The sequence below is a fragment of the Hydra vulgaris genome, chromosome 07 (genome assembly GCF_038396675.1).
Source record: "Hydra vulgaris chromosome 07, alternate assembly HydraT2T_AEP".
Classification (NCBI taxonomy): domain Eukaryota; kingdom Metazoa; phylum Cnidaria; class Hydrozoa; order Anthoathecata; family Hydridae; genus Hydra; species Hydra vulgaris.
In genome coordinates this window covers 11920006-11933971 of record NC_088926.1, presented here as the reverse complement: position 1 = coordinate 11933971, position 13966 = coordinate 11920006, and the positions used below count along the sequence as shown (strand labels likewise).

Here is a 13966-nt window from a genome sequence, read left to right as displayed (position 1 = left end):
AAATAACGTTAAATTTTTTAAAAAGAATTTTTATAATTTGCACTTATAAAATACAAGTACATGGAAATTTTAATCAAAAGATAAAGAGTATCGTACAACTTTATACAATACCAATATAGATTATCGTATAAAAAAGAAAAAAATGTCATACGATCTTACAATGTCGTACGATTATTGAGATATTACAAGGATAATTGGCAGTTATAATGTCAGGGTAAACCTTAGTGCAAAGATGTTTAGTGATGCAAAAATTATGTTTAGTTTTTCTGTTGTTGTTTTTTTATTCTAGCCCTGGTGACAAAATATTTTCTCAAAATAAACGCAAGCAATAATGAACAAAAATTAGTACAGAGAAGTAAGCAATTTATTTTATATATTTACTTTCAGAACTGAAAAAATACTTTCTCGTCTTCATAACATATTGCGTCAACTTTTCTGTTTACATTTTTGTACAAGATTTTTCGTTAGCTTTTCTTAACCAAGAACTGATTCTATTTTGCAGATGATCTTCATTTCAGCTTTAATCGTTTTAATACAAGTAAAATCGTTTTAATACAAGTTTATATTTTGTGATACATGTCATACTATTAATTTTGTAACATAGTTTATGTTTTTCTTATTTAGGTATATACCGGTATAATGCAACGTCAGAACAAAATAGATAATTATCGTCGCTGCAATTTTCGTTAATAAACAATGATGCAACCATTTTCATACACTGTTTGATTAATTACCATTTATGCAGAAAAAATAAATCGGCGAAAGATTCCATATAGAGTATGATAGCCCACACAAAATCATTTTTTTAATTCGCTTTTGCGCTTATATTACAATATTAGAATTTTTATTTATTTGTATAATTGTAAAATGCAGCTCATCATTGATATCTTCATGGTTTCTGCGACAAATATTTTCACGCTTAAGTTGTACCTGATCGTTGTTATACATTATTACCGTTTAACTTACTGTTTTTATTCACTATTACCCTTTTATTTGTTGTTGTTTAAATTACAACCGTTTAAAAATAGTGTTTCAGTGCGATTTTAAACTATTTTCATAAAGAAATTTTTAAAAGTAATTGTTAGAGACATTATTTAAAATCTTTATTTTTTTTATCTGAAACCATTTTTTGCATTTGAAACCACGAATTGGCTAACAATTTAAAAAATACCGGAGGGGTTCTACCAAAAATAAAGATTTCAGTTTTTCAATTTCAAACAAATTATTAGCCTCAAAACTATAATAGCTTTTTATGATGACATTTTAAAGATAAATAACATTTTAAGATAAATAACAACCGATTACGAAGGCGTAATTAATAATACAGTAAGATATATGTTAAACGAAAAAAGTTTAAATGAAAACTTCAGATGTGCTATAATGTACCACTGCAGCCATAAAATTTCATTCATTTTCATTTTAAAAAAGGGAACATGTAAACCATAAAAACATGACTATAAAACGTAACTGACAATAAACAATAACACATAAATGGCAATGTGTGCAAATCGCAATAAAATCTAAATGATAATTTCATAAAAACAGCATTAAAATATAAATGGTTTTAAAATGTAATTAGCATGAAAAAGATTAAGCCGCATTGTTTGTAAATGGCAATAAACAAACATATAAATGTAAACACCTGCGTCTCAAAACAATAAACAATAAGGTATGAACAAAACAAAAAACAAGGTTAAAAAAAATCATTGTTATAAGAAATAGATTTCTCTTTCTTATGACTATAAAAAAATACTGCTTTATTAAAACCATAGTCAGAATTCTGACTATGGTTTTATAAAAGCAACATTTTTAGGACTATTTCTTAAAAAAGTGAGAGGAACCATTGTCATAAGAAATAAGTGAGAGGAACCATTGTCATAAGAAATAAGTGAGAGGAACCATTGTCATAAGAAATAGGTGAGAGGAACCATTGTCATAAGAAATAATAAGAAATCTATTTCTTATGACTATGATAAAACCGGTACAAAACGAAACAAACCGATAAAAACGAAACAAACCGATAAAAACGAAACAATATTTTAATTTTAATTTTGTACATAACAAATCGGTATAAACGATTGTTATCGTATTTTAATCAAAATTTTGAGAAGATTCAAAAAAAGGCACTTGATTTCATTAATTGCAAAAAACGTACAAATTAACACAAATAAGCACAAAAAAACATATATCACAAATAATATATTATGTTTTAAAATCATTTATATAAATTTTAGTATCCTGCGAGAGTTTTTTATTTGGAATGGTTTTGAAGAACAGCATGAGGTTTTAAGAAATTCAAACAAAAGTTCAAAAGAAAGTAAACTTTTTGAAGAAAAAAAAACAAACAAAAAATTAAAAGTATAAAACTTTTCATTTAATAAAGTTTCATTTTGTAATTAATACATTTAGTACAAATAGTTAGGTACAGTTTTTACATAAATGATCAGTTTTTTTTATTTTATTACTTTTTTCGTAATTGAAACATTTTACAACGTGTTACATTCAATTGGGAAGTTTTTTATTAACATAAACTTTACCAGCAATTTTGTACTTAATTACAAAACTTTTTTTTTTACAAAATAATATAAAATTTGTAAACATACATACGCAAACACGCACGCATCTCGCAAATCCCATCGATTAAGTTTGTTTATAATGATATGTTTAAAAAGTTTGTTTGATATAAAAACATTTGAAATTAATTTCGTCTCAAGGACACTCTAATACTTATTTAATATAAACTAAAATATATATTAACTGAAAAAAAAATCACTTACTTCAATGGACTTCTGACCAAAAAAGCAAATAAAGTTAGTTTTTATTTTTTTTGAACTGGTTTTACTTATGCATTTAACAAAAGGCTTAGAATTACTTAAAGCTTTTTGTTGAAATAAAGTTGGTTTGATTTAAATGCTTTCAATTGAAAGTATTAGTAATGCAATTTAGAATAAGGACATATTTCAAATAATCCTTAAGATATGTTATTTGATGAATTAACTTTATGCTAAATAAAAAACTTCAAATGAGTCAACTAAATTTGTTGTGTAATCTGGGGTAAACTCAGAGCTTAAAAAACATACTTAAAATTTGATTAATCAGCAAACATGTTTTGCTTAAAATATGATGTTGGTAGTGTCTGTTAAATTTTTTATCTTTTATAACTAGGAACATATACATGAATTTATATTTTTTGACACAACATCTACAATAAATGGTAACATCTAGACAAAAAGCTGAATTCTCAATCTGGCCCTTTTTTGAATTGTTTTAAAAACCACTTTTTTGAATGCCAAGCGCATTTTACGCGAGTGGCAGACGCATTGTTTGTAAAATATTGTTGCACCACAACATTTATTTTAATACTGTTTAGTATATAAATCTTATAATATTTTAAAAATTTAGGTTTTTGTTAAATTAATCAAGTATATCACCAGGACGAGAATATCTATATATGTCGCTCTCTCTATGCTGTCTACGACAACATCTGTCCGCTTTCTCTATGCTGTCTTTCTAACTAGACCTTCTGACTTTCACTCTTATTCCTTTGTTCTTCTCAAAATCACCTACTCTTGCTCTGCGAAGCAGGTTATGATGCTCTTTAATGAGCTAAACTCGTCTTTGAGGGCCATGGTAATGTGGGCTCTGTATGGCAACTAGTTTGAAGAGGATAAACCACAATACCTAGTATATCACCAGGACGACAAAAAACTTAATGAATAGTTTCTGTTTGTAGATAACATAAATAAGTTAGGAAATTATTCATTAATGAAATGTTTTTCCGGATTGTTTGTACTTAATAAAAAAATTTCAATATAGTTTTTCAATAAATATTTTCAATGAGCTTTTTGGTAGGTAAGCGATTAAGATTATGCTACGGTAAGCGATAAGAAGTATGAAATCCTTTGACTGAAATAAATATCTGGAAATTAAACCAACAAGTTGCACCAGCCCATTTAAGTTCAAACGTTATCACGATAAATTGCCACTTGTATGCCAACCTAATGTGACACATTGCAACTTTAATGTTAAACATAATGCTACATTAGATCAACGAAACACATCTAACTTAATATTAAATTCAACGTTAGCCATGAGAAGCCACTTCCAAGCCAAGCTAATATCAGCTACAATCCTAGGTTGACTTAACTTAATGTCTACAACTTAACACCAACAGTCCCAGTAATTTTGATTTTGGGAACTTCTTACGAGAAAAACACATCAAAGTGCATTGGACGTACCAAATTAAATGCTTTTTGTCTAGGGATTATTTATTTCCTATTATAATGTAAAGTGACAATTGTAAAGAGCACATTGAAAGACGCTTAGATCGCATTCTATGCATATCATAGACATGTCATAAAAGTACATAAAAAGACATCTTCCGCGTTATCTGAAATTACTTTTTCACTTTTTCATTGAGCTAACTAGTCTTCCCGGTAGGAAATTGGCAAGCAACTAACTAGCAATATCCATGGCGATAAAGACATTAGTTTGACCACAAGGATTACTAACTGACTAGCTTGCGGCTATACTATTTGTTTTTACATATTAGATTAAATTTTTACTTTGATCGCAGACGGCCTTGTAAATTAGCTTGAAAAAATGCGTGTTATTATTTCAATACGTTTATCTAATGCTTTTAGTAATGAATGCTTTACGTTAGGAGTTTTTATTTATTTTTTTAAGGCTTTTGACACCGTAAATCGCGACATTCTTCTCAAAAAACTTGAAGTGTATGGAGTAAGATATTATACCTTTTTTTGGCCAAACCAAACAGAATGCAATACATTCAATACGAAACAGAAAGCAATTCATTCAATATGAAGCAACAAAAACAACAAAAAGCACCATAACTTGCGAGGTTCCCCATGTTCAATCTAGGGACCGTAATTATTTTTACTCTAATGATTTATATTCAACATCAAGCTTATTAAGTTAAATCTTATTTGCGGATCACTCCACTCTGTTTTATTCACATAGAGACATTAAGACTAGGGTGGAGCGATTTTCATAGCAAAAAAAAAAGTTTAAAAATCAATATTCCTGAGACACGAATCGATGTCTATTAATTATTTTTAATTAGCTATTAAATATTTTTTGATTTTGATGAGATCTTGAGGTTCCTCTTTGGATTCTAAATTCTTAACAGGTCCTAATATTTTGGAATTTTTTTTTCTTTTTCTAGACCACATCAACCTTGGACACAAAAAAAGCAGAAATAAATGCTTGTTTTATAGATAACACAGGTCAACAAAAAAAAAATTTTTTTCTGGTGCCGAGCAAACATTTTGTTTTTTGTATAACATTTCTCATTTTGATTTCAAATATGTAACTCTTATTTTACCATCACGTCAAGATGTAAAGATATTTAGGTTCAAATATTAAGTATTTAGGGTAAAGTCCCTAATATTGTCGAAAAAAAAGTTATTCAAAAGTATGTCAACCTGGGTCTCAAAAGAAGCGTATTTTCATAGAGATTTTAGAAAACATAAATATTTTTCCTTAAAATTTGTTGACAAAAAAATTATGTGAAAAAATGCTAAAGACTCTTAAAAAAAAGTCAACAGAATGTTTTTCACCAAAAATACACAAAATACTTATTTTTATTACAAATGAATAACATTTTTAAAATCTCTATGAAAATACGCGTCTTTTGAGACCCAGGTTGACATACTTTTGAATAACTTTTTTTTCGACAATATTAGGGACTTTACCCTAAATACTTAAGATTTGAACCTAAATATCTTTACAACTTGACCTGATGGTAAAAAAAGAGTTGCATATTTAAAATCAAAATGAGAAATGCTATACAAAAAACAAATTGTTTGCTTGGCACCAGAAAAAAAATTTTTTTTTGTTGACTTGTGTAATAATTTGAATAAAAAAATTTTTTAGTGAAAAAATATTTGCAAAAATATACCTTAAAAACCCCGTTTTGTTGAAGACTGGGGTTTTTTTATGAAAAAACAACTCTATCTTTTTAATTTTTAATTTTCAAAATCAGCATTTTATTCTGCTTCTTTTGAGGTTGATATAGTTGATATAGAAAAAAAAAGGTTCTTTTTTTTTTTATATATTGATATAGAAAAAAAAAGAACCTCAAGAATTCAATCAAAATAAAAAATAAAAAAGTAAGGTTCTTTTATCACCAAAAGACATTGATTCGCAGTTCAGACAAAACAAATTTATCTAAAAATAAATAATACTATAATAAAAAGAGAAACTTTCATAAACTTTTTAGGTGTGGCCTCGCATAAAAATTTGTCGTAGAAGCTCCATATAAACACTTTAGAGAGAAATTCTCAAGAAATATTTCATTGATGTATGAAGCAAAAGCTTTCCTAAATACAATTCCAAGTACAAATTATATTAAGTTTAAAAAACTCTACAGTAAACTAAAACAGGTCTGTAGAATTGTCTTTGGAGTAAGTAAAAAATGTCTTGTGAACCTCTCTTATGTAAACTTGGAGTGTGGAATGTATACAAAATTAAAGCTCATCTTCTTTTACAGTTTATGCACAAAATAAAATATGGACAACTCCACCCATATTTCAATTTTATTTTAGAAAAAAAATAGGCTATGTATACCTTACAAGATTCTCATATAACAACTTTGTGATCCCAAATTTAATTGAAGTTGATCCCAAATTTAAACTAAATTCATACTGAGTTCAATACTGTGGACCTTATATGTGGAAATTTTTCCCCCAGATTTTTACTATCAAAAAAAATACACATGAACAGTTTAAATCTGAATCAAAGCGTTTTTATTATCTACGGAGTTGAATTAGTTTGCTCTAAGCCTATTAGCTATAGGTATAATATTGGTATATTTTAAGGTATAATAAATTAATAGTTAAAATTTCTTAATCTGAAACGCGCAGTTTTAAAGATATAAATCTTTTAAATTTTTAACTTTCAACCTTATTGTGTGTTTCAATTCCATTACGCCATATTTTTCTGGTCGATTTAATGTTTGTGTATTTTACAAATGATATAAAGTGTGAAAACTGTTAAAAGTTATATTACTATAAATTACAAATCAACTAGAAATTTGTATAATTTGTAATAAGGCAAAAGAAACTAATTGAACAAAATTTTACATAATACTTGAAGTAAATGAACAAGGTATAATTATCTCTCACACACCACACACACACATACACACACACACATACGTACACACACACATTTCTCCCCTTTAATCTTTAATGGTATTCCTTTTTCTCTGTTTGAAGTAGAGATTATTCTTTGAACTTTGCCCAGGCATACTTTTTTTCTTCCCATGTGGCTTCTACTGTTAAACCAGCTGATCCAATTGTTTCTCCAGGATAAGAAAATTTTCCAAATCTTTTCTCTACTATGTCATTTTTTCCAAATTTTTTATTTTTATATATTTATTCACCAAAAGTATATTTTGTACTCTTAAAAACAAAAAAGAAACTTTTATATCACTTTTATGTCATTATATATTGGGGCTTAATGATAAGACTTGGTGCTTAATGATAAGACTTTTGGGGCTTAATGATAAGATTAAATTTGTCTTCTTCTAGCCCCGGTCATGTAATTATTTTTTTATAAGTTACGACAGTAAATTTTTTTTTATCGGCAAAGTGTAAATAAATAAAAAAATCACAATATCTCTTACGAACCCATAGCTTACAAACTGTAAAAATAATAGAGCTTGCTCCAGCTCCTATACCTTTTTGCTTCCATTTCATCTTTCCAACACTAAATTCTTTGTATTAATTTTTGTTGCAGTCATCCAGTTGTAAAAAGTTACTTAAAATAATCAATAAATTTAATAATATATATTATTCAAATAAAAAAATTATATAACAATAAATCCTTTAGCCCAAAAGACTTGATGAACTTCTTAAGTAAGCTTCAAGTTATTGGGCAAAAACAATATTATATTATATGATATGTATCATAATTATGATATTTTTTGATTTTTATATTATTTGTAGCATACTTTTTAATAATATGTCTAATGGTTTGCAATTACTGCACACTGACTGTCATTTAAATACGGATGAATAAAATTAACTTCAGAACTTTAACAATCATAATACAATCGATCATTCAAAGTGAATATAAAAAGTACTGAAAGAGACATGATCCTAAATCCTGATGTTTGGGACAATAATATTATTGTTAAACCATTCAGGCTTCATTGTAATATCTCAAAAATCGAAACACCACAGCAGAGTGCAGTTAATACGCTACACTTTGTACAACCACCTCAAAAATATGCACGGCAACATTCTTACTCAACTCGGATACCAAATTTAAATTCAAAATGGAAGGAAACAGTAAAACCTTTGAAAATATTTTTTTTTGTGCATATAATTGCCAAAGTTTCAAATCAAACTCAATTTATATTTCCGAACTGGTCAAATTATTTGATATTATCTTTTTATTGGAACATTGGCTTTTGAAAATTGAACTCTTTTTGCTAAAAAACATAGCAATGCCGACACACAAAGTAATTTTTCATGCGGCAGAAAAAAAGGCATATGGAAGACCATTTGGAGGAAACGCATTCATTGTTAAAAAAGATGCTCTCGTGTCTCCACATATAGTTTATGAAGATAATAATTTTCTCACTATCAAAGGTAAACAAAATTGTCAAAATCTAGTGTTTATCGGTATCTATCTTATCACCAGTATCGATATCACCAGTGGCGCTGGTCCAACATACACCTATCAGCATAAAACTCTCCCTAACTCATCGTATATCGATCACGTCGAAGCTCTAAAAGAGTCATCCTTATCTTTTATAAACACCAAAGTTATTCCTCCTTCACCTTTTAATTTTAGCGATCACTTACCAATCGCTACAAGTATCGTCGTTACACATACTAATCTGTCAACCGTAATAAATAGCATAATACAAAAATATATTCCTTTCCAAAATATGCATGGAATAACAAAAACTTCATCGAAATATATAACCATAATCTCTCTATAGGTTTCAATAACTACACCTTCAACGAGGAAAGAATTGAACTAGAGTTAATAAAAACATGCAAAAAGATCAAAAATGCTGCTTTATTAACAGTTAAGCAGTGCTTTGGAAAACGCAAAACCGGTAAGTATTCAAAACCGTGGTGGACAACAGAACTTAAAAAATGCAAAGAAAATCTTTCATTTAACTTTAAACAATGACAAAAATCTTTATATAATAAGTCACCCGAATGCATGGCATACAAAAGATACATCCTTGCACGTAAAAACTTTTGAAAAGCGCTTAAAGCAGCCCATAACAAAAAGATCCATGAAAAAACAATAAATATTGAAAATCTACGAACTACAAGTCCTCAGAAGTTCTGGGGCAACATTCGTAAAATCAAAACTAAAGCAACAACTTGTTTATTTACAATTAATAAATCGCAAAACATAAAAGATATCGTTAAAGAGTTTAGAAAACATTTTAAATCTATACTTAATACGCCGCTTATTCCTAATGATGACCATAATCCTCATCAAATTCCACCTTTAAGTAACGAGCCTAATTCACAAGTTATTACAGCAGCTGATATTATAAATTGCATATCGCAACTAAATAGTAATAAGCTGTGGGGTAAGTGCTGAACACCTTAAACACTCTCATGATAACAATGTTTTTTTGTGGCTCGCTAATTTTTATAATAGCATTCTAACGTATGGAAAGGTTTCAAAATACTTATTAACTTCAACAATTATTCCACTTGTTAAGTCATATAAAAAATCTTTTAATAATCCGGATAATTACCGTGGAATTAGCATTTTACCTATCTTTACCAAACTTCTAGAATATCTAATCTTGCATTTATGTCCTAATATTATAGATAACCACTCCCATCAGTTTGGTTTTAAAAAAAACAGTTCTACACTCCACGCAGAATTTTTATTAAGCGAAACCATTAAGCACTATAGTAACAGTAGCACGCCACTATATATTTGCAGCTTAGATGCAAATAAACCGTTTGATACTTGCAACTAGGATTTGCTATTTGAGAAGCTCTACTTCCAAAAAAAATTACCTTTATCTGTAGTACACACAATCTCATCGCTATATCTCTCTGGTACTGCTAACGTATCCTATAAGGGAATCACCTCAAATCAATTCAGTCTGTCACAAGGGGTGCGTCAAAGGTCTATTCTATCGCCACATTTATATAGCATTTATACTAAAAATATCTTAAATGAAATCGTCTCAGAGTGCAAAGTAGGTTCAACAATAAATGGCATCTATACTGGTGTCATTGCATACGCAGATGATGTAATTTTGATGTAAAATTGATGTAAAAAGTCCAACAATCTCTGGTCTGCGAGAACTGATTAACAGGTGTCAAACATCTGGAATATCAAACTTTATTTAGCTAAACACTGAAAAAGCGGAATTTCTGATTTCTGGTAAAAGTTCAATTCCAAACAACGTTGTTCAAATTAACGGAAATTATATACGTCTCCAAAATACATTAAAACATCTGGGTTTCCAATGGGATAATGGTAAAAACAACAAGAAAATTGCAACACTTTAAAAAAAAAAATCTAAATGAACGTATAACTCAGTTTCAATCGGTTGCAATAGCTCTAATTGACAGTGGGATTCGTTATTGCCAGCCGTCAACAATAGTTCATTTATACAACACTTTAGCAGTGCCAAAGCTTATATATGGCCTTGAACTATGCAACTTTAATATCAGTTTCCTTCGAAACATAGACGCCGTTGGAAGAGCAGTTTTAAAATCATTTTTTGGTATCTCAAAATATAGTAAAAATTACCTGCATTCTTTTTTTAAAATAGAGGATATTTCAACTATTCTAATTCGAAATAAAGCTAATCTATTTATCAGGCTGGTGAAAAATCAAACTTGTTACTCACTGATAATTAATCAATTACAGTCAACGCAAAATAAAAAATCATTTACAAATGAAGTGATTTCTTTATGTAAAACTCTTGGTTTAAACTACTTTCAATACATGATAGAAGGGAAAAAAATGAAATTTACACTACCTCAAGAAGAACTGCAAGCTGAGATTATAGCAATATTAAAAGAATTGTTCCAGCTATGGAATTTAAAAAAACAGAGAGAAACATTTATAACTTTGATGGAGGTGAGTATTCCTAAAATAGAATTAACCGTCTAGTTATTAGCATTAAAGGCTAATGATTGAGAGAGCCGTGCTCTCTTGACGTTATTTAACTATAAACTGTAATAATATAAGTTACTTTACCTGTAATTTTATTACTGGGTGTTTAAAGAAAATATATATAATATGTCTACAGTTTCATTATTATTATATAATTATAATAATAATGATAATTAGTCAGTGACTTATGTATGGAATCTTTAAAAAGATTAGCAATATTATGGTTGGTGAAGATAATTCCTCTAATAATTACACACAATTAGAATATTGTGAGAAAAAGCATTTTTTTTATCTGACGAGTGTTGACCAAAACTAATTAAAACTTTAATATATTAAAATATAAACATAATGTGATGCTTGTCAAGTTTAACACTAACAGTTTAATATTTTTTACAGCTCGTATTGAAACGAAATACTTTATCAATCAAGAGGTGTTCAAAGAAGTAGTTTTAACAATGATTTAAAAACTTTTAATTTGCGAGACAACTGTGAAGACAAACGATGCATGATTGATAATTCTTTGATAAGTTTTCCAATAAGAATATTATTTTAATTGTTATTCTTTTAGAAATAAGCAAATGAGCTATATTATTTCTCTTTTATATGTTCGACAATTTAAAACTAGTTTTACAATATTTGTATTGGTTCTCGTATGGGTTAAACCTTATGGCTCCGAATATTTTTTTTTGTTTTGATTTTAAATGTTAATTCAACAAGGCCATAAAGGTCTTTTCAGTCAAGGAGGCAACTTATTTTATGGTTACAACCTTCTTTCAACTCTATAACTCCGAGACAAGAACCTTGACAAACAAGACCGTTGCGTAGAGAAACAAGTTGAGCGCGGTACTACCTGGGACGTGGTGGGAATCGAACTCGAAACTTCTTGCTTATGAGGAAAGCGCTCTACCACTTCATCACTACCTCATGTAAACTACAGCCGGCGGTTTAAAAATAGTTTCTCATAAAGGTTCTAGTTGCAAATCTATATGGGATCTTTACAGTTTTATATTACAGTTATTTCGTTGGGCAGGCTAACCCATATGATCCCTAGATAAAAACCACTGTCAAAAATAGGCAAGAACCAGTAGGGCATCCCAAATAGGTTCCAGTTAATGACCCTAATAGTACCTGTATCAATGTTGTCTGGGTAATGTTTTAATAATACTTTATGAAGTCATAAAATAGTTTCTAAGCTCCTATTTTTAGAAAACTTGTTTTATATAAGTATTGTATTTTTATTGTAATGAGAAAACCTGATCAAAATGTAAATTCAGTTTTGAATGTTTTGTGTTACTAAGTGATATGGTTATATGAGAATTATTATATGGTTAAAAAAAAAGTAGAAACTTAGAATATGGGTGGTACATAACATAGCTACATAATTTGTTTGTTATTATTCATTAATAAAATATTGCTTTAAACTACGATCTTTTCACAGAGCACCGCAGAAGAGTATTTAAATAGGAAGTTCACATGGAAACAAAATGAAGCGCAGTTAACCAAATGGATTAGATAATTAAAAAAAAAACAAATAGAACGGTTGGAAAATCAAAACAATGCTTAAGAAAAACTACCAAAGTTAACAAAGTACTTAAAATCTACAGCTTATATTATACCAGAGCAGCAGCAACAATGATGTGAATTAAAACAAAACCAACATTCATAATTAGCATCAACAAGAGTAGAAAAATGTACAGGAAATACCAGATCCAGAGTACTCTTAGGCATATAATACACGGTAGGCAGTAACGGATCCAGGGTTTTTTGGTGTTTGAGATAGCTAACATCCAGACATGGAGCAAACTCCAAACATTTGTATGTTTATACTTATGTCAAACAATGAGGCTTTGTAAAATATTGCAATAATTAGAAAAGTTGGGAACAAAAAAGGTCTTTAACTTTATCTAACCCCCCACCCCAAACGTGAGGGGCAATAAGTTGATAAAATATTTTTTGTACTATTATCAACTAAACTTATTTTCATTGATAGATGTTAAGTTTCATAGTATTATCTCTCAACTTTCCAAAAATATGACCATATAAATTTTCATATGTACAAACAACCAAAAAATCCTGGATCCCTCACTGACGGATAGGGGATGCTTATTAGTTTTTGAAAATTTTTCCGATCCACCCTATACTTATTAAGACCCCCTCATTGATTAATTTTTACTTGTTATCAACAAAAAGACATTTTAAAACTAAAAAAATAATCTGAAAAATATCAATCACTGATAAGAATAAAAACTTTTAGTGTAAAAATTGTTAACCTTTAAAAAATCTCGTAAATTTTGATTTGTCAAAATTTAGGTTTTCGTTTATTTTTCACCACAGTGCAAAACATAAGTAAACATATTAAATCCGATCAAATTTGATTATTGAAACAGTTGTCAAAAAATGCGCATTTGACCGCAACCCACACTAGAATTAAATTATTTATTTGTGTTCTGTAAAAAATTCACATCCACCCTTTGATAAGACCCCACCGTTTATTAAGTCAAGGCTAAAATTCCTACCCCTTCATTCCCGCCTCCCCATTGTATTAAACACTTTTATGATGAAGTAGTCAAAGGAATCGACTACGTTAACGATGCTTGAATTAACCATTTTAGCCATTAGCTCAATAAGTTCCTCACAAAATGTCCTTGAAAGATAAGAAGGGTTTTCTTTGCTGAAACTATCATTAAAAATATGACCTACTAATAATTGATCAAACTGGCTTATAGTTCCAGAAGACTCAAGTGATCCCTATTTTGAAGAACCAAACTTCTTTTTGATACCAAAAAGTGCATGTCTACGCTCAGTCAGTTTATGAATGACGGCA

At 28.8% G+C, this 13966-nt stretch overlaps 1 protein-coding gene across 1 annotated transcript in view; it reads right to left on the bottom strand.

The window, feature by feature from the left end:
• The window catches only part of LOC105846964 (A disintegrin and metalloproteinase with thrombospondin motifs 3), a 35937-nt gene extending 33025 nt beyond the window's left edge, over positions 1-2912 (bottom strand). Inside the window, exon 1 of the mRNA XM_065801060.1 lies at positions 2778-2912. The gene's annotated coding sequence lies outside the window, so the exon portion shown is untranslated. The remainder of the gene's footprint in view (positions 1-2777) is intronic.
• Positions 2913-13966: the final 11054 nt, after the last annotated feature.